Source organism: Bufo gargarizans, chromosome 1 (genome assembly GCF_014858855.1).
Source record: "Bufo gargarizans isolate SCDJY-AF-19 chromosome 1, ASM1485885v1, whole genome shotgun sequence".
NCBI classification, from domain to species: Eukaryota; Metazoa; Chordata; class Amphibia; order Anura; family Bufonidae; genus Bufo; species Bufo gargarizans.
In genome coordinates, this window is record NC_058080.1 from 680,775,465 (window position 1) to 680,796,909 (window position 21,445).

The following is a 21,445-nucleotide window of genomic DNA, read 5'->3' on the forward strand; positions in this document are numbered from 1 at the left end:
TCCCTAAGAACATGCTGTTGTCTTTTACTGGTAGTACCCGTTTTCTCCTGCCTGCCAGGGTGGCGCTAGATTCCAAAAATATTGATGTGGAGGTATTTTCGGACAGCGGGGCAGGGGTAACCTTGTGGATTACCAGTTTGTCCTGATGCATGGTTTTAAATCGAATGCACTGGACAAAGAGATCTCAGTGTTCGTTATTGATTCTGCCCCCCTTTCTAAAAAATCTTTGACTCACATAGTGCAGGATATCCATTTAAGGGTGGGGGATTCTCATGTTGAAGGTATTTCTTGTTTTATAATGAAGGGTCTGCTGGCTCCTCTGGTGCTAGGGTTGCCATGGGTGACCAAACATAACCCTACCATTGATTGGCAAGTGAGACAGATCAAGGGCTGGAGTGATTACTGTATGGACAACTGTCTCGTCACATCTCTTGCTGGGATATCCACTAAGATGTTACCCCCATTTCTCTCAGATTTTTCTGATGTGTTCACTGAGAGTGTGGACCAGGAGTTGCCCCCTCATAGAGAATATAATTGCCCTGTCAATCTGATTCCCGGAGCTAAGTTGCCAAAGTCTTAGTTGTATAACCTTTCTGAACCCGAAAGAGTTGCTGTGCAAAAGTAACTGAGAGTTTGACAAAGGGACACATCAGACCATCTAAGTAACCTATGGCGGCGGGGTTCTTTTTAGCAAAGAAAAAAGATTGGACATTAAGACCATGTCTAGATTTCCGAGAGTTGAATCGCATCACTATCTGCGATCCTCATCCCCTTCCCCTGATCCCCGATTTGTTCAACCAGATTGTTGGAGCTAAGGTGTTTTCTAAATTAGACCTACGAGGGGCATATAATCTGGTAAGAATCAGAGAGGGGGATGAATGGAAGACAGCTTTTAATACTCCTGTGGGTCATTTTGAGAACTTGGTCATGCCTTTTGGTTTGACCAATGCTCCCGCAGTATTTCCACATTTCATCAATGAAATTTTTTATCATTTAGTGGGAAGGTTTGTTGTCGTATACGTGGATGACATATTGATTTACTCTCCCGAGATGAAGAGTCTTCAGGATCATTTGAGACAAGTCTTGCTGATCCTCCGGGAGAATAAGTTATATGCCAAGTTAGAAAAATGTGTGTTTGCTGTTCAAGAGATTCCTTTTATGGGTTACCTTTTTTCCACTTCGGGCTTTTGCATGGATCCTGAAAAAGTCTGTGCGGTATTGGAATAGGATCTGCCCGAGAATCAGAAAGCGCTTATGAGGTTTTTGGGGTTTACCAATTACTACAGAAAATGTATCTTGAATTATTCCACTGTTGTCAAACTTCTGACTGACATGACTAAGAAAAGGGTAGATTTATCTGTCTGGTCGGAAGAGGTGTTACATGCTTTTTCCACTATAAAGAAATGTTTTTCTTCTGCTCCCATTTTGGTGCAGCCTGATGTGTCTCAATAATTTATTGTTTAGGTGGATGCATCAGAAGTGGGAGTTGGTGAAGTTCTGTCGCAGGGTCCTTCTCCTGGCAAATGGCGCCCTTGTGCGTTTTTATTTACGAAAAAAACCCTCTTCTGCTGAGAGAAATTATGATGCTGGCAATAGAGAGTTTCTGACCATTAAGTTGGCCTTTGAGGAATGGTGTCATTGGTTAGAAGGAGCGATTCATCCCATCACTGTATTTACCAATCATAAAAATCTGGCCTACCTGGAGTCGGCTAAACGTTTGAACCCAAGGCAGGCCAGATGGTCTTTGTTTTTTATCAGATTTAATTTCATTGTCACTTTTTGCCCTGGAGTCAAGAATGTCAAGGCGGATGTCTTGTTGCGTAGCTTCCCTGGAGGGAGGGGGGGGGTGATACTGAGGATCCTGGTCTGATTTTGGCTGATAGGGTGGTTGTATCCGCACTCTATCCTGAACTGGAGGCGGAGGTGTTGGAAATTTAGGAAGAGGCACCTGATTCCTGTCCCCCAGGGAGGTTGTTTGTTCCTTCTGGGCTTCGTCACAAGGTGTTTAACCACCTCAGCCCCCCTAGCTTAAACACCCTTAATAACCAGACCACTTTTTACAATTCTGCACTGCACTACACTACTTTCACAGTTTATTGCTCGGTCATGCAACTTACCACCCAAATGAATTTTACCTCCTTTTCTTCTCACTAATAGAGCTTTCATTTGGTGGTATTTCATTGCTGCTGACATTTTTACTTTTTTTGTTATTAATTGAAATTTAACGAAATTTTTGCAAAAAAAATGACATTTTTCACTTTCAGTTGTATTTTTTTTTTTTTAAAAACGACATCTATATATAAATTTTTCTTTAAATTTATTGTTCTACATGTCTTTAATAAAAAAAAATGTTTGGGTAAAAAAAATGGTTTGGGTAAAAGTTATAGCGTTTACAAACTATGGTACAAAAATGTGAATTTCCGCTTTTTGAAGCAGCTCTGATTTTCTGAGCACCTGTCATGTTTCCTGGGGTTCTACAATGCCCAGACAGTAGAAAACCCCCACAAATGACCCCATTTCGGAAAGTAGGCACCATAAGGTATTCGCTGATGGGCATAGTGAGTTAATTGAACTTATTATCTTTTGTCACAAGTTAGCGGAAAATGATGAATTTTTATTTTTTTCTTACAAAGTCTCATATTCCACTAACTTGTGACAAAAAATAAAAACTTCTAGGAACTCCCTATGCCCATCATGAAATACCTTGGGGTGTCTTCTTTCCAACATGGGGTCACTTGTGGGGTAGTTATACTGCCCTGGCATTTTAGGGGCCCAAATGCGTGCAAAGTAATTTGAAATCAAAATCTGTAAAAAATGGCCTGTGAAATCCGAAAGGTACTCTTTGGAATGTGGGCCCCTTTGCCCACCTAGGTGTCATTTTACATATACCCATGCTGGGTGAGATAAATATCTTGGTCAAATGCCAACTTTGTATAAAAAAAATGGGAAAAGTTGTCTTTTGCCGAGATATTTATCTCACCCAGCATGGGTATATGTAATATGACACCCCAAAACACATTCCCCAACTTCTCGTGAGTATGGCGATACCACATGTGTGACACTTTTTTGCAGCCTAGGTGCGCAAATGGGCCCAAATTCCAATGAGTACCTTTAGGATTTCACAGGGCATTTTTTTACACATTTGAATTCCAAATTACTTCTCACGCTTTAGGGCCCCTAAAATGCCAGGGCAGTATAAATACCCCACAACTGACCCCATTTTGGAAAGAAGACACCCCAGGTCACCACAGGTCCTTGACTACAATCAGCAAAGAAAGAGACAGGAGAGATGCCGGCTGCGCGAGCAAGTGGATTAAGGTGAGTTAAATAATTTTTTCTTTTTTTTAACCCCTCCAGCGCTTTTTTTCTATGCATTCTATATTCAGAATGCTATTATTTTCCCTTATAACCATGTTCTTCTGTGAAGAAGTTCGGGTTTGGGTACCAAACATGCGCGATTTTTCACATGCGCGTGCAAAACGCATGACAATGTCTCTTATCCGGGCCCAAAATATGATGCCCATGTGAAAGAGGCCTTAGGCTTTACAGGGTTGCTCACAATTTAGCCCCGCCCAAAATGCCAGAACAGTAAATACACCCCAGAAATGACCCCATTTCGCAAAGTAGACACCCCAAGGTATTCACTGAGGGGCATAGTGAGTCCGTGGGAGATTTTTTTTTGCCAGAAGTTAGCAGAAATGGAAACGTTATATATTTTTTTTCCTCAGAAAGTGTCATTTTCCGCTAACGTGTGAAAAAATAAAAAATCATACATGAACTCACCATGCCCCTCCACGAATACTTTGGGGTGTCTTTTATCTAAAATGGGGTCATTTGGGGGGTATTTATACTATTCTGGCATTCTAGCACCTCAAGAAACATGACAGGTGCTCAGAAAGTCAGAGCTGCTTCAAAATGTGGAAATTCACTTTTTTGCACCATAGTTTGTAAACGCAAAAACTTTTGCTCAAAACCAATAAATATACACTTATTGGATTTTTTTTTTATCAAAGACATGTAGCACAATAAATTCTGACACAAACTTGTATAGAAATGTAATTATATTTGAACAATTTTACCAGAAAAAGTAAAAAATACACTATATAAACCTCTGGTCCTTAAGTAGATAAGGTAGAAATACACCCATTATGTTCTGGGGTTTGTAAAAAACAATTTTTTTTTCTTAAAAAAACAGTATTTCCCAGATCTGCAAGTGTTAAATTCAAGTTTAATATATACAGCTTTCATATTCTGTCAGCAAAAAAATACTTTTTGGCAATCTACAACATCTGGATTAGTCAGTGTGCAATTTAAGCTAGAAATACACCATCATTTTCTGGGTTTTGAAAAACACTTTTTTTTCCAAAAACAGTATTTTCCTGATCTGCAAGTGTTAAATTCAAGTTTAATATATGCAGCTTTCATATTCTGTTAGCAAAAATAGACTTTTTTTGGCAATCTACAACATCTGGATTAGTCAGTGTGCAATTTAAGGTAGAAATACACCCATCATTATATGGGGTTTGAAAAACACACATTTTTGTCTTTAAAAAAACTGTATTTTCCAGATCTGCAAGTGTTAAATTCAAGTTTAATATATACAGCTTTCATATTCTGTTAGCAAAAAAAGACTTTTTTGGCAATCTACAACATCTGTATTAGGCTTCATGCACACAACCGTTGTGTGCATCCGTGTCCGTTGTTCCGTTTTCCGTGATTTTCTGCGGACCCATTGACTTTTAATAGGTCTGTTGAAAACTCGGAAAATGCACCGTTTGTCTTTCGCGTCCGTGATCAGTGTTTCCTGTCCGTCAAAAAAATAGGACCTGTCCTATTTTTTTGACGGACAACGGTTCACGGACCCATTCAAGTCAATGGGTCCGTGAAAAAACACAGAGGCACACAAGATTGCCATCTGCGTCCGTGATCTGTGTCCGTAGGCTAGTTTAGCACAGACGGATCCGCAGATCCGTCTGCATACTGCTTTTTCAGAGCTGAGCTTTCACATCGTGAAAACTCAGATCCGACGCTATATTCTAACACAGAGGCGTTCCCATAGTGATGGGGACGCTTCAAGTTAGAATATACTAAGAACTGTGGACATGACTGCCCCCTGCTGCCTGGCAGCATCCGATCTCTTACAGGGGGCTGTGATCAATTGACCCCTCAGGTGCCGCAATTCATTGGTGGCCAGTGCGGCCCCCCCTCCCTCCCTCCCCTGTATTAAATTCATTGGTGGCCAGTGCGGCCCCCCCTCCCTCCCTACCCTGTATTAAATTCATTGGTGGCCAGTGCTGCCCCCCCTCCCTCCCCTGTTTTAAATTGATTGGTGGCCAGTGCAGCCTCACCTCTCCCCCCCTAATTAAAATCCCCCCCCATCATTGGTGGCAGCGGAGAGTTCCGATCGGTGTCCCAGTTTAATCACTGGGGCTCTGATCAGTAACCATGGCAACCAGGACGCTACTGCAGTCCTGGCTGCCATGGTTACTTAGCAATTTTAGAAGCATTATACTTACCTGCGCTGTCTGTGACCGGCCGGGCGCTCCTCCTACTGGTAAGTGACAGGTCTGTGCTATAAGCAATGCGCCGCACAGACCTTTGCCACCAATGATGGGGGGGGATTTTAATTAGGGGGGAGAGGGGAGGCCGCACTGGCCACCAATCAATTTAATACAGGGGAGGGGGGCCGCACTGGCCACCAATGAATTTAATACAGGGAAGGGAGGGAGGGGCGTTCCGCACTGGCCACCAATGAAGTGGAGGGAGGGAGGGGGACCCGGGGGGGAGGCCGCCCTGGCCACCAATGAATTTAAAACTGGGGAGGGAGGGAGGGGGGCCGCACTGTCCACCAATGAATTTAAAACTGGGGAGGGAGGGGATTCTGCCCCCTGCTGCCTGGCAGCACCTGATTTCTTACAGGGGGCTATGATACGCACAATTAAACCCTCAGGTGCGGAACCTGAGGGGTTAATTGTGCGGATCACAGCCCCCTGTAAGAGATCGGGTGCTGCCAGGCAGAAGGGGGCAGTTATGTCCACAGTTCTTAGTATATTCTAACTTGAAGCGTCCCCATCACCATGGGAACGCCTCTGTGTTAGAATATACTGTCGGATCTGAGTTTTCACGATGTAACTCAAATCCGATGGTATATTCTAACATAGAGGCGTTCCCATGGTGATGGGGACGCTTCAAGTTAGAATATACCATCGTATTGGAGAAAACTCCGATAGGGACTCCTGACTTTACATTGAAAGTCAATGGGGGACGGATCAGTTTGCAATTGCACCATATTGTGTTAACGTCAAACGGATCCGTCCTCATTGACTTGCATTGTAAGTCAGGATGGATCCGTTTGGCTCCGCACGGCCAGGCGGACACCAAAACGACTTTTTTTTAACTTTCCTTCATGTCTGGTGATTCTCCAAAAATCACGGAAGACACATGGAAGAAAAAACGGACACGGATCACGGACAACAGAACCCCGTTTTGCGGAACGTGAAAAAATACTGTCGTGTGCATGAGGCCGTAGTCAGTGTGCAATTTAAGGTAGAAATACACCCATCATTTTCTGGTGTTTGAAAAACACACTCTTTTGACAAAAAACACTATTTTCAGGCCTTGCAGCATCAGCACGTGTGAAATTACAGGCTTATATACTGCTGTCAAATCAGTTTTTAACCCCTTAGGGACCCATGACGTACCGGAACGGCATGGATCCCGAGTCCTTAAGGACCCATGACGTACCGGTACGTCATGAGTTTAAATTGAGATTGTGGCGCCCCAGGGGTTAATCCGCACAGAATGCCGGCTGAAATCATTCAGCCGGCATCCTGTCACAACGCCTGGGGGGGTCATATGACCCCCCCGTATCGGCGATCGCAGCAAACCGCAGGTCAATTCAGACCTGCGGTTTGTTGCGATTTCTGCTGTTTCTGATCGCCGCGGTCCCTGACCGCGGGGATCAGAAACTTTAGTGTGGCACAAATCTATAGTTATCACCCCAGCTGCACCCCTGCATGATTTTAGCCTGGTGGGAGTTGCAGGGGGGGTCTTGCGGGCAGTGTGGGCGGTGCGGGATCCATTCACAGATGTCAGCCGTTTATACCAGGGTGCCAGCACTGTGCTGGCACCCTGGTATACCCACTAGAAGCCAACGATTATTCGGCCGATCGGGGGGCTGTTGTGCCTTTGCAGCCCCCCGATGGAGAGGGAGAGAGCCCCCAGACAGCCCCCCAAAGCCCCAGTCCTTACCCTTCCCCGTCTGCGAAGTTGTGGCAGACGGGGAAGGTTCCCATGGCAACAGGACGCCTGCTCAGGCGTCCTGCTGTCCATGGTGCTGAACAGATCTATGCTAAAAGCATAGATCTGTTCAGTGTAAGTAAAATACAGTACAGAACCCTATATAGGTTCTGTACTGTATTATGCAGACATCAGACCCACTGGATCTTCAAGAACCAAGTGGGTCTGGGTCAAAAAAAAAGTAAGAAAAAGTGAAAAAAAAGTGAAAATCAAAAAACACATTTATCACTAATTAAAAATGAAAAAAATAAAATTCCCTACACATGTTTGGTATCGCCACGTCTGTAACGACCTGATCTATAAAACAGTCATGTTACTTTCCCCGCACGGTGAACGCCAACAAAAAAAAAAAAAACTATGAGAAAATTGAAATTTTGCCCACCTTACTTCCCAAAAAAGGTAATAAAAGTGATCAAAAAAGTCGCATGTACTCCAAAATAGTGCCAATCAAACCGTCATCTCATCCCGCAAAAAATTAGACCATACCCAAGATTATCGCCCAAAAACTGAAAAAACTATGGCTCTTAGACTATGGAAACACTAAAACATCATTTTTTTGTTTAAAAAATGAAATCATTGTGTAAAACTTACATAAATAAAAAAAAGTATACATATTAGGTATCGCCGTGTCCGTATCGACCGGCTCTATAAAAATAGCACATGAGTTAACCTCTCAGGTGACCACCGTAAAAAAAAAAAAAAAAAAAAAAAACGGTTTAAAAAAAGAAATTTTTTGTCATCTTACGTCACAAAAAGTGCAATAGCAAGCGATCAAAAAGTCATATGCACCCTAAAATAGTGCCAATAAAACAGCCATCTCATCCCGCAAAAAATGAGACCCTGCATAAGATAATCGCCCAAAAACTGAAAAAAACTATGGCTCTTAGACTATGGAGACACTAAAACTTTTTTTGTTTTAAAAATGAAATCATTGTGTAAAACTTACATAAATAAATAAAAAAGTATACATATTAGGTATCGCCGCGTCCGTGACAACCTGCTCTATAAAATTACCACATGATCTAACCTTTCAGATGAATGTTGTAAATAACAAAAAAAAAACTGTGCCAAAAAAGCTATTTCTTGTTACCTTGACGCACAAAAAGTGTAATATAGAGCAAGCAAACATCATATGTACCCTAAACTAGTACCAACAAAACTGCCTACAATCCCGTAGTTTCTAAAATGGGGTCACTTTTTGGGAGTTTCTACTCTAGGGGTGCATCAGGGGGGCTTCAAATGGGAGATGGTGTAAAAAAAAAACAGTCCAGCAAAATCTGCCTTCCAAAAACCGTATGGCATTCCTTTCCTTCTGCGCCCTGCCGTGTGCCCGTACAGCAGTTTACGACCACATATGGGGTGTTTCTGTAAACTACAGAATCGGGGCCATAAATAATGAGTTTTGTTTGTCTGTTAACCCTTGCTTTGTTACTTGAAAAAAGATATTAAAATGGAAAATCTGCCAAAAAAGTGAAATTTTGAAATTGTATCTCTATTTTCCATTAAATCTTGTGCAACACCTAAAGGGTTAACAAAGTTTGTAAAATCAGTTTTGAATACCTTGAGGGGTGTAGTTTCTTAGATGGGGTCACTTTTAGGGAGTTTCTACTCCAGGGGTGCATCAGGGGGCTTCAAATGGGACATGGTGTAAAAAAAACAGTCCAGCAAAATCTGGCTTCCAAAAACCAAACGGCGCACCTTTCACTCTACGCCCCGCTGTGTGGCCGTACAGTAGTTTACGGCCACATATGGGGTGTTTCTGTAAACGGCAGAGGCCGGGCAATAAAGATAGTCTTGTTTGGCTGTTAACCCTTGCTTTGTTAGTGAACAAAATGGGTTAAAATGGAAAATTAGGCAAAAAAATGAAATTCTCAAATTTCATCCCCATTTGCCAATAACTCTTGTGCAACACCTAAAGGGTTAAAAAAGTTTGTAAAATCTGTTTTGAATACCTTGAGGGGTGTAGTTTATAGAATGGGGTCATTTTTGGGTGGTTTCTATTATGTAAGCCTCGCAAAGTGACTTCAGAGCTGTAGTGGTGCCTAAAAATTGGGTTTTTGTAAATTTCTGAAAAATTTCAATATTTGCTTCTAAAGTTCTAAACCTTGTAACATCCCCAAAAAATAAAATATCATTCCCAAAATAATTCAAACCTGAAGTAGACATATGGGGAATGTAAAGTCATCACAATTTTTGGGGGTATTATTATGTATTACAGAAGTAGAGAAACTGAAACTTTGAAATTTGCTAATTTTTCCAAATTTTTTGTAAATTAGGTATTTTTTTTATGCAAAAAAAATAATTTTTTTGACTTCATTTTACCAGTGTCATGAAGTACAATATGTGACGAAAAAACAATCTCAGAATGGCCTGGATAAGTCAAAGTGTTTTAAAGTTATGAGCACTTAAAGTGACACTGGTCCGATTTGCAAAAAAATGGCCAAGTCCTTAAGGTGAAATAGGGCTGAGTCCTTAAGGGGACAAACACTCATTTGGGCACAAAAAATTTAGTTGGCAGCCTTTGATGCAGATGTCATTGTGAGATACACCCTTAATACATTTGGGTTACATTCAGAGATTTTAAATACCGCCATTTGGTGCACCAATATTGAATTCAGGCCTACACTGGTTCAGGCCCTGTGTGATATCCCCTCTACATACAGGTATTTGAATTAGGCATTTGAAATACAGCCATTTGAAATACAGCCTTTTTGTGCAAAGATATATTTACTTCAGGCCTACAGAGGTTCAGGCCCTGTGAGATACCACCTCTACATACAGGGGTTTGAATTAGGCATTTAAAATAAAGCAATTTTGGGCACAAAAATATTTTATTGAGGCCTAGTCTTGTTCAGGCCGTGTGAGATACACCCTTTACATACTGTCGTTTAGGGCAAGATCCTAAATTAAAAAAATATGAGGAGAGCGTTAAATAAGGGATGTGGCCCAGGTCGTGGTGCTGCTGGTGGAGCTCCTGTTGCAGGGAAGAGGACATGGTCGATCTGTGCCAGCTACATGCACAAGTGAAACCCCTGTCTCAGGTGTGAGTAGGCGACAAAACCTACAGCGGTATTCGGTCGGGCCTAATGCTGCTCTATGAATGGTGAGGCCTGAACAAGTACAGGCGATAAAAGATTGGGTTTCTGACAGTGGATCCAGTTCCAGTTCGCATTGTCTCCCACCCAGTCTCCTGCTGAAAGACCACAGTTGGCACCTGCAGCCGATGTCCATCAGTCTTTCACCTCACCCCCTTGCAAATCAGCCAAGCAGTCTGAGCCCCAAGTCATGCAGCAGTCTCTTCTGCTTTTTGATGATTCTGTTAGCAGGGTTTCCCAGGAACATCCACCTAGCTCCGCCCCAGAAGTGGAAGAGATTGAGTGCACCAATGCCCAACCACTTATCTTTCAAGATGAGTACATGGGAGGACCATCGCAGCACATCTCGGATGATGAAGAAACACATGTCCCAACTGCTGTGGCTTTCAAAAGTGGGCAGACCGACAAGGAAGGGAGGGGTGAAGACTCGGTGGAAGATGATGTGGAGGACGATGAGGTCCTCGACCCCACATGAAATCAAGGTCATGAGAGTGACCTATGTAGTTCGGAGGAAGAGGCGGTGGTCGCACAGAGCTACCAGCACAGCAGAAGAGGGAGCAAGGTGCAAAAGCAGAGCGGCCGTCCTCTAGAGTTCATGGTGTGGCAGTTCTTCAGACAATATGCTGACAACAAGACACAAGTAGTTTGCACGCTGTGCAATCAGAGCCTGAAGCGAGGCATAAACGTTCTCAACCTGAGCACAACCTACATGACCAGGCATTTAAGTGCAAAGCATGAGCTGCAGTGGAGTAGACACCTCAAAAACCAAGAAAGGTATCTGGCTCCTCCTGCTTCCTCTTCTGCTGCAGTCGCGGCGTCTTCATCCACCTCTGGAGTGACAGTGCCACCTGGCACCCCGCAAACAGAGAATCTGCCAGCAACACCAATACCTGGGTCACCAAGCATCTCCACAATGTCCCACGCAAGCGTTCAACACTCCATATCCCAAACACTGAAGAGGAAGAGGAAGTACCCCCCCTACCCACCTGCGATCCCTAGCCCTGAATGCCAGCATTTCTAAATTACTTGCCTTTGAAATGCTGTCATTCCGTCTGGTGGAGACGGATAGTTTTAAAGGCCTTATGGCGGTGGCTGTCCCACAGTACGTCGTGCCCAGCCGCCACTACTTTTCAAGGCGAGCCATCCCTTCCCTGCATAACCAAGTAGGGGACAAAATCTGATGTGCACTGCACAACGCCATCTGTGGCAAGGTGCACCTGACTACGGGTACATGGACCATTAAGCACGGTCAGGGCCGTTATATCTCCATAACAGCACACTGGGTAAATGCAGTGGCGGCTGGGCCTCAGGCGGATAGCAGTTTGGCGCATGTCCTTCCACCACCGAGGATTTCAGGGCGCTTCAGTTTGCCTCCTGTTGCTTCCTCCTCCTACTCTTCTTCTTCATCCTCTACCAGCTCCTCATCCAGTCAGCGTAACACCTTCACCACCAACTTCAGCACAGCCAGGGGTAAACGACAGCAGGCAGTTTTAAAACGTATCTGTTTTGGGGACAAACCACACACAGCACAGGAGCTGTGGACAGGCCTTGAACAACAGACCGATGAGTGGTTTGTGCCAGTTAGCCTCAAGCCCGGCCTGGTGGTGTGCGATAATGGGCGAAATCTCATAGCAGCTGTGGGACTAGCCGGTTGGATGCACATCCTTTGCCTGGCGCATGTGCTGAATTTGGTGGTACAGAGATTCCTTAAAAATTGCCCCGACATGTCAGAGCTGCTGCATAAAGTGCAGGCCGTCTGTGCGCGCTTTAGGCTTTCTCACCCTGCTGCTGCTCGCCTGTCAGCGCTGCAGCGTAACTTCGGCCTTTGCCACTCACCGCCTCATATGCGACATGCCCATAAGGTGGAAGTCCACTTTGCACATGCTGGCCAGATTATGCGAGCAGCAGCAGGTGATAGTGGAGTTTCAGCTGCAGCACGCACGGGTGAATCTTTCAGCGGAACAGCACCACTTCACCACCAATGACTGGGCCTCCATGCGAGACCTGTGTTCCTTGTTGCGGTTTCGAGTACTCCACCAACATGGCCAGTGCCAATAACGCTGTTCTTAGCGTTACTATCCCACTTCTATGCCTCCTTCAAAAAACGCTCCTGGCGATGATGGAAGAGGATGTGGCACAGGAGGAGGAAGAGGGATCATTTCGTAGGGTTTCCGGCCAGTCATTCCCAAGTGGTTCCGAAGGTGGGTTCCTGCACCCACAAACCCAAGGTACACAATTGTCCAGCGAGGGCACAGTTCTGGAGGATGAGGAGGTGGAGGATGAGGAGGAGGAACCATGTTCACAGCAGGGTGGCACCCAGACCAGCTCATGGCCATCACTGGTGCGTGGATGGGGGGATACAGAGGACAAAGACGATACACCTCCCACAGAGGACAGCTTTTCGTTTACTCTGGGCAGCCTGGCACACATGAGCGATTACATGCTGCAGTGTCTCCGCAACGACCGCCGAGTTGCACACATTCTAACTTGATCTGATTACTGCGTGGCCACGCTGCTGGATCCCCATTACAAGAACAATGTACCGTCCTTAATTCCGTCACTGGCGCGTGATTGTAAGATGCGTGAGTACAAGCGCATGCTGGTAAATGCGCTGCTTGTGACATTCCCACCTGACAGTGGGGGCACAGTGGAAGCACAAGGCGAAGGCAGAGGACGAGGAAGAGGTCGCCAACGCAGCTGGGGCACCGCCAGCACCTCAGAAGGCAGGGTTAGCATTGCCAACATGTGGAAAAGCTTTGTCAGCATGCCACAGCAACCAGCACCACCAGCTGATATGGAACGTCTTAGCAGGAGGCAGCATTTCACCAAAATGGTGGAGCAGTGTAGGCGTGCACATGCCTACACATACTGAATGACGGGTCTGCCCCCTTCAACTTCTACTGAATGACGGGTCTGCCCCCTTCAACTTCTGGGTCTCCAAATTGGGCACATGGCCGGAGCTTGCCCTTTACGCATTGGAGGTGCTGGCCTGCCCTGCAGCCAGTGTATTATCTGAAAGTGTGTTTAGCACGGCAGGTGGCGTCATCACAGACAAGCACAGCCGCCTGTCCACAGCCAATGTAGACAAGCTCACGTTTATTTAAATGAACCAGGCATGGATCCCTCAGGACTGGTCCGTTCCTTGTGCAGAATAGACATGTATACCGGCACTAAGCCAGTGGCGGATCCAGGGGGGGGGGGCAACGGGGCAATTGCCCCCCCCCCCCCGAGCTGGCGGAGGCGGAGCACAGGGAGATGAGCGCTTTCATTGTTGAAGCGCTCATCTCCAGTCATCTGTATCGTCGTCCTCAGGACAGCGATACAGATGTCTAATTGTCTATGCTGCGGCAGGGGAGGGAGTGGCGTGTCCCTTTCCCTTCCTCTGATAGGCTGCAGGCACTAGGCCGGCAGCCTATCAGAGGCCGGCGCAGGCGGTGCGATGACGTCATTGGCCGCCTGAGCCATACAGCGCAGGACACAGGCTGGAAGAGGCCTGCATCGCATCGCTGACTTAGAGGTAAGTATGTGTTTTTTTTGTTTGTTTTTTATATATATATATATATACAATACTTTTACTGGTGGGGCTGTTATTACTGGCACAGAGGGGCTGTTATTACTGGCACAGGGGGGCTGTTATTACTGGCCCAGGGGGGCTGTTATTACTGGCACAGGGGCCTGTTATTACTGGCACAGAGGGGCTGTTATTACTGGCACAGGGGGGCTGTTATTACTGGCAAATTATGGGGGACACTGAGGGCATCTACGGGAGCATTTTATACTGGTACATTATGGGGGGCACTAGGGGGAAGGAGGCTGTGGAGCACTATGGGGGCATTTACTAGGGGCACTATATAGGGGTATTTTATACTGGCACATTATGGGGGTAGAGATGTCGCGACTCGCGAACATAAAATTTTCCATTCACGAATGGCGAACGCGAATTTCTGCAAATGTTCGCGAACGGGCGAACCGCCATTGACTTCAATAGGCAGGTGAATTTTTAAACCCACAGGGACTCTTTCTAGCCACAGTAGTGATGGAAAAGTTCTTTCAAGGGGACTAACACCTGGACTGTGGCATGCCGGAGGGGGATCCATGGCAAAACTCCTATGGAAAATTACATAGTTGACGCAGAGTTGGATTTTAATCCATAAAGGGCATAAATCACCTAATTTCATACAACTGATGTGTAAATAACTCCTCTGAGGGATCAAGTGAAGCTGCTGTGGTGGTTGTGGTGGCTGCGGTGGTAGTGGTGGTGGTGGCGGCGGGCGGGAGAGTGGTAACTTGAGAGCAGGTGACGAAAGCTGAGCTGGAGGAGGAAGGTTCTTAGCGGAAGTTGTTGAAGATTGGGTGCCCTGTGTAAGCCAGTCAACTATTTTCTCCGAAATCTTTGGGTTCAGGGTACGTGGCCTCTAAACACTGGGCATTATTCCAGGGCCAGTGGAAATCACAGCACCACGACGGCCCCTGCGGGGTGGCCTGCCTCTGCCTGACATTTTTTTTTAGATAAGTGGTACTATGTGTGCAAGGTACTGACACACACGGGCTTGCAATTTGCAAATGTGATTACATCACAGAAAACTTTTTTAATTGAATGTTTTTTATCTGCAAAGGTATTTGAGTGAATGACACCCTGTAACGGTATGAGTGGAGGCCTAGCCAGTGGCCACAATACAGTTTGTGTGGGTCTGACCCACACGGGCTTGCAATTTGCAAATGTGATTATATCACAGAAAACTTTTTTAATTGAATTTTTTTGATCTGCAAGGTATTTGAGTGAATGACACCCTGTAACGGTATGAGTGGAGGCCTAGCCACTAGCCAGTGGCCACAATACAGTCTGTGTGGTTCTGACCCACACGGGCTTGCAATTTGCAAATGTGATTATATCACAGAAAACTTTTTTAATAGAATTTTTTTTATCTGCAAGGTATTTGAGTGAATGACACCCTGTAACGGTATGAGTGGAGGCCTAGCCACTAGGCTGACCCCGGGTGCCCCTCCCGAGACCAGGCTCTGGATCCACCACTGCACTAAGCAGCCATTGTTATACTGCGGCGCAATTGCTCATGTTTGGGATGAGCTATATTTGTATATTTCACACTCTTTTGGAGTGTACCTTAATTTTACAAAATTAAATTAAAACCATTTTTCTTTGTATGTGTTTTATTTTAAATCATTTCACTACTTTGTCATTTACATTTTCGGTGAAATTCCCCAATTTATGGGTGTATAGTACCACTGCTATACCTAGTATGATGGTTAAAAAAATATAAAAAATTGTCATTAACATTTTCTGTTGAAATTCAACAATTTTTGGGAGTGAAGTACCACTGCTATACCTAGTAGACAGGTTAAACAATAAAAACATTGGTCTCTTACATTTTATAGTGAAATTCACAAATTTTTGGGTGTGATGTACCACTGCTCTACATAGTATGACGGTTAAAAAATAAATAAAAAAATAGTCATTAACATTTTCGGGTGAAATTTACCAATTTTTGGGTGTATAGTACCACTACTATACCTTATAGGCCGGTTAAAAAAAATATATATATTTGTCAGTTACATTACAATTCAACAATTTTTGGGTGTGAAGTACCACTGCTATACATAGTAGACGGGTTAAACAATAAAAAAAATTGTCTCTTACATTTTATGATGAAATTCCCTAATTATTGGGTGTGATGTACCACTGCTATACCTAGTAGGCTGGTTAACAAAAAATAAAACATTTGTCAGTTTAATTTTCTGGTGAAATTCAGCAATTTTTGGGTGTAATATACCCCTCCTCTACCTAGTTGACAGCTTAATGAATTTCAATAATTTTTATTTTACATTTTTGGATGACAATAAACAATTGTTTTCTGTCATAGACCCCTGCTCTACCAAGTAGACAGGTTAATTAATTTCTGTAATTTTTCTGTTACATTCTTGGGTTGACATTATACAATTTTAGACGTGAATAAACCCCTGAAATGCTTCTTTAATTGATGCGCGCCACCTCCTTTGATTCCATGCTTAAACTTAAGCAAGTTGTACCACATTTAAGCTTCAATACTTTGTCCTACATTTCGCTCTACTCTTTTGGCCAACAGAGTATTGATGGTGAGTACAATAAAGGAATTCAAGAGGGCCCTGGATGTATTTCTGGAGCTTAATAATATTACAGGCTATAGCTACTAGAGAGGGGTCGTTGATCCAGGGAGTTATTCTGATGGCCTGATTGGAGTCGGGAAGGAAGTTTATAGTCCCCTAAAGTGGAGAAAATTGGCTTCTACCTCACAGGGTTTTTTTTTTTTTTTGTTTTTTTGCCTTCCTCTGGATCAACTTGCGGGATAACAGGCCGAACTGGATGGACAAATGTCTTTTTTCGGCCTTATGTACTATGTTACTATGTTACTAATAGCTTTTCCCACAATTCCACTTGACTCTTTTGGCCCACATTTGGGCTTCTGTAATTTGTCCCACATTTGCGGCTCAATAACTTTTCCCACATTTCTTTTTGATCCCAAATTTTTTAAATAAAAGTAATCTCCCTTAAATTTGGTCTATTTTTCTCACGCTCCCTCTCCGGCCTGGAACCCTGATTCCCCACCACCCGTAATCACCATGGTAGGCGCATAAAAGAACATCGAAAGTTGATAGAGCATATATCAAATTGGATCGTGAACATCACGGGGACGTGCAAAATGGTGGATGAGGCAGTAAGTATGCACACGCCTACATGAACTAACTGACAGGGGTTAGCCCCTGCAACTTCTGGGTCTCCAAATTGGGCACATGGCCTGAGCTTGCCTTTTACGCCTTGGAGGTGCCGACCTGCCCTGCAGCCGGTGTATTGTCTGAACGTGTGTTTAGCACGACTGGAGGATTATATTTCCATTTATGTTTTTGGGTGTACCCTAATTTAAAAAAATATAAATACATTTAAAACCAAAAAGCAGTATAAGCTACCTCCTCCTCCTCCACAGCCACTTCCACCTACACCGCCACATCCACCGCCTCCTCAACCTCCTTCTCCATATGGACCTGGTCCTCCTAGATCAAGATTATAATTTTTTATTTTTATGTATTTTATGTTATTTTAAGTTATTTCCCTATCCACATTTGTTTGCAGAGCACTTGCCATGCTCTTAACCACATTTTGACGCCATTTCAGCCCTCTAGCCCTTTCCATGACATTTTTACAGCCATTTTAGTGCTTAAAAGTTTGGGTCCCCGTTGACTTCAATGGGGTTCGGGGTCAAGTTCGGTTCAAGTTCGGGTCCCGAACTCAAACTTTTTTTCCAAAGTTCGGCCGAACCCGTCGAACCCGAACATCCAGGTGTCCGCTCAACTCTAGTCAAGATGTCTTAGGCTGTGGATATTTATTGCTACATGAAATATTAGTTTAGGGCTATGGTCCTGAGGATGACGCTATGGGTTAGCATTACTCGCCAGATTCTTGGCAATAACCAAAGACAATTACCTTTCCCAACTGGTTTAGAACCCGACTAGAGGGACGGCCATACTGGACTTAGTATTCCAATAGACCTGACAGAACAACAGATGTGCAGGTTGGGGGACACACGGGAAATAGTGACCATAAAGCAATAATCTTCCAATTATCCTTCAAACGAGTGTTTCTACAGGGACGAACAAAAATACCAAACTTCAAAAAAGCTAAATTTAGCCAACTAAGAGCGGTCATAGATGTAACTAACTGGGACAAAGTCCTCAAAAATAAAAATAGAGCCACAAAATAGGATATTTTTAAAAGCATCCTAAAATCTAATTGTGAGAGGTACATACCTCATAGGACTAAAGGGTTAAGGAACAAGAAGAAACCAATGTTGATATATAGAACTGTAAAGAAAGCAATAAATGACAAAAAGGAAGCATTTAAATCCCTAAAACAGGAGTGTAGCGAGGAAAAAAATAGAATATGTAAAGAACAAATAAAAGCCGCGAAATTAGAGATTAATTGCCAAAGAGAGCAAAACTAACCCTAAAATGTTCTTCAATTATATAAATGGTAAAAAGTAAAACGGTATAAATCTGAAGGTGTCGGCCCTCTACAGAGCAAAGAGGGGGAAGTTGCAGAGAGCCACTGTATTCACTGAGGAAAATAAACTGTCAGATGAAATGCAGAATGTAAAAGTAAATTCCCTATTAAAAGTGACCTGTCTGACCCAGGAAGAAGTACAACACCGACTTCAAAAGATTAGTAATGAGCGAGCACCAAAGTATTCGGGTGTTCGGCCTGAACACATCACTATATTTGTGTATAATGGAAGTCAATGGGAGACAACCAGGCACCCCCTGCTCTGAAGAGGGGAGGGTGCCTGGTACATTGGAAAATGTCAGAAAGTGACAGAAACACCACTGAAATGGATTGGGAACATGGGGACAATGTCTGGATGCATCTCAAACTCCCAGGTCGCTGCGGGGAACCATTTTGTCCGCGTTGTACCACACTTTTACAGACTGATCAAAATACGCACAAACCCTATAAGAAAATTAGAGTTGAGGGCCTGCTGTTGAGCAGACCCTATAAAAAAAATTAGAGTGGAGGGAATATATACATTCTGGATGAGAAGGAGCAGAAAACAAGATTCAACCATACACTCTTTTTGTGGTGGAAAAGCTGCATGGGAATACACTACAGTAGAATGAGTACATTATAAATGAAAGATTGAAATTGCCTTTATGCTCATACTCAGCTCTTCTCTGGTGGAGTTGAGGAATCCAGGGCAATCCAGGCCTTGTTCTTTTTAATCTGTCAACCTGTCAGCATTGCAAGTGGACAAGCGGATACGCTTATCTGGTATGATGCCACCAGCAGCACTAAATACGCGCAAGTTCATTCCACGTGTCCAGCTTGGACACCCAGTAGTTGTAAGGCACTGAGGGATCGCTGACACTGTCTGCTATGTATTCCTTCACTATCTTCCAAAAATTTTCCCTCCTTGTACCACTAGGTCGCACTTCAGGGTGAGGTTGCTGGCAGGGTGTCATGAAAGTGTCCCATGCCTTAGAGAGCGTTGCCCTGGTTTTGTTGGAACTGCTGTGTGTTCCCATTGTCTCCCTACCCCGGTTGCCTAAGGAAGTACGGACTCTGCCGCCAGTGTTGTCAGATGGAAAATTCCCGAGCAATCTCTCAACAAGTATCTTCTGGCATTGCACCATTTGAGATGAGAAGTTATTTTTGTAGCGGGGGTCCGTGTTATCTAAAATGCGTATAAGGTGAGGGTGGCGGGAAAGGCAGCCTAACATGAATTCAGCCATGTCTGCCAGAGTACCAACAGGCAAGACGTTGATGTGAACGGATGACTCTCCATCTCCTCTTCCTCCTCCTCCTCCTCTTCTGCCCATCCACACTGAACAGATGGAATTGAAGTTCCATGGGTACTACCCTCAGTAGCAGAGGCAACCGTCTCCAGCTCCTCCTCCTCCTCCTCCTCTTCATGGTCCAATTCGTGCTGAGAAGACAAACTGTGGGTGGTCTGGGTATCACCCTGTGTGATGTCCTCCCCCATTTCCTCATCTGCCACAGTCACTGTGTCATACATAATTGTAAACAACAATCGTTTGAGTAGACACAGCAGTAAGATGGTTACGCTGATAATCGCACAACAGTTGGTGAGCTGGAAGCCGCAAGCACAGCTTCAGCGTTGACACACACGCGGCGCGCCTTCACTAGTAGCTCTGGCAAATTGGGGTATGTTTTGAAAAAAAACGCTAAACCACTAAGTTTAAGACGTGGGATAGGCATTGGATGTGTGTCAGATTGCCGAGCTCCAAAGCCGCCACCAAGTTACGGCCATTGTCAGACACAACCATGCCTGGTTGTAGGTCGAGTGTCGATAGCCACAGCTCGGTCTGGTCCTTTATACCCTGTGAAAGCTCTGCGGCGGTGTGTTGTTTGTCCCCTAAGCAGATCAGCTTCAGCACAGCCTGTTGACGCTTACCCACAACAGTGCTACACTGCTTTCAGCTAGCGACTGATGGCTGACTGGTGCTGGAGGTGGAAGTGGAAGAGGATGAGGCGGAGGAGGAGAAGTGGGGGTTGGAGCCAGTAACATAGCTGCTGGCGGAGACTCTGATGGACGTAGGGCCCGCAATCCTGGGCGTGGGTAGCACCTGTGCCATCCCAGGGTACGACTCACTCCCGGCCTCCACAACATTCATCCAGCGTGCGGTCACGGAAATGTAGCGTCCCTGGCCGCCAGCATATGTCCATGTGTCCGTGGTTAAGTGGACCTTTCCAGTAACTGCGTTGGTCCGGGCACGGGTGATGTTCTGGGACACATGCTGGTGTAAGGCAGGCACGGCACACCATGAAAAATAGTGCAGACTGGGGACTGTGTACTGAGGGACGGCCGCCGACATCAGGCTGCGGAAGGCCTCAGTGTCCACAAGCCTAAATGGCAACATTTCAAAGGCCAGTAATTTTGAAAGTAGGCAGTTTAGTGCTATGGCCTGTGGGTGGGTGGCTGGGTATTTGCGCTTGCATTCAAATGCCTGAGGTAATGACATTTGGACGCTGCGCTGGGACAGGGAAGTGGATATTGTTGCTGATTGTTCATGAGAAGGTCCAGGTGCAGGACGAGAGGTATCTGGGCCTGCATCTTGGACAGCACGTAACACAGGGGAAGAGCAGGCAGTGGTGTGACCTGCAGACCCAGATTGTGGACCCAGGCGTTCGTCCCACTTATTAGGGTGCTTGGATGCCATGTGGTGGATCATGCTGGTGGTGGTGAGGTTGCTAGTGTTCACGCCCCGGCTCATTTTGGTACGGCACAGGTTGCAAACTACCACTCTTTTGTTCTCTGCACTTTCCTCAAAAAAGCACCATACTGCCGAACACCTACTAAGGTTGCGGAACACCTGGCAAGGTTGATTTACGCATGGGGGTGCTCGGTGTAACAGTTGCGGGCTTGTTTTGTGTGGGCCGACTTCTCCCTTTTGCAACACCACTGCCTCTTACAGCCTGTTGCAGTGCTGCGGATACATCCTCCTGTCTTGACCTAACCACAACCTCAGTGATTGACAACTGTGTCTCA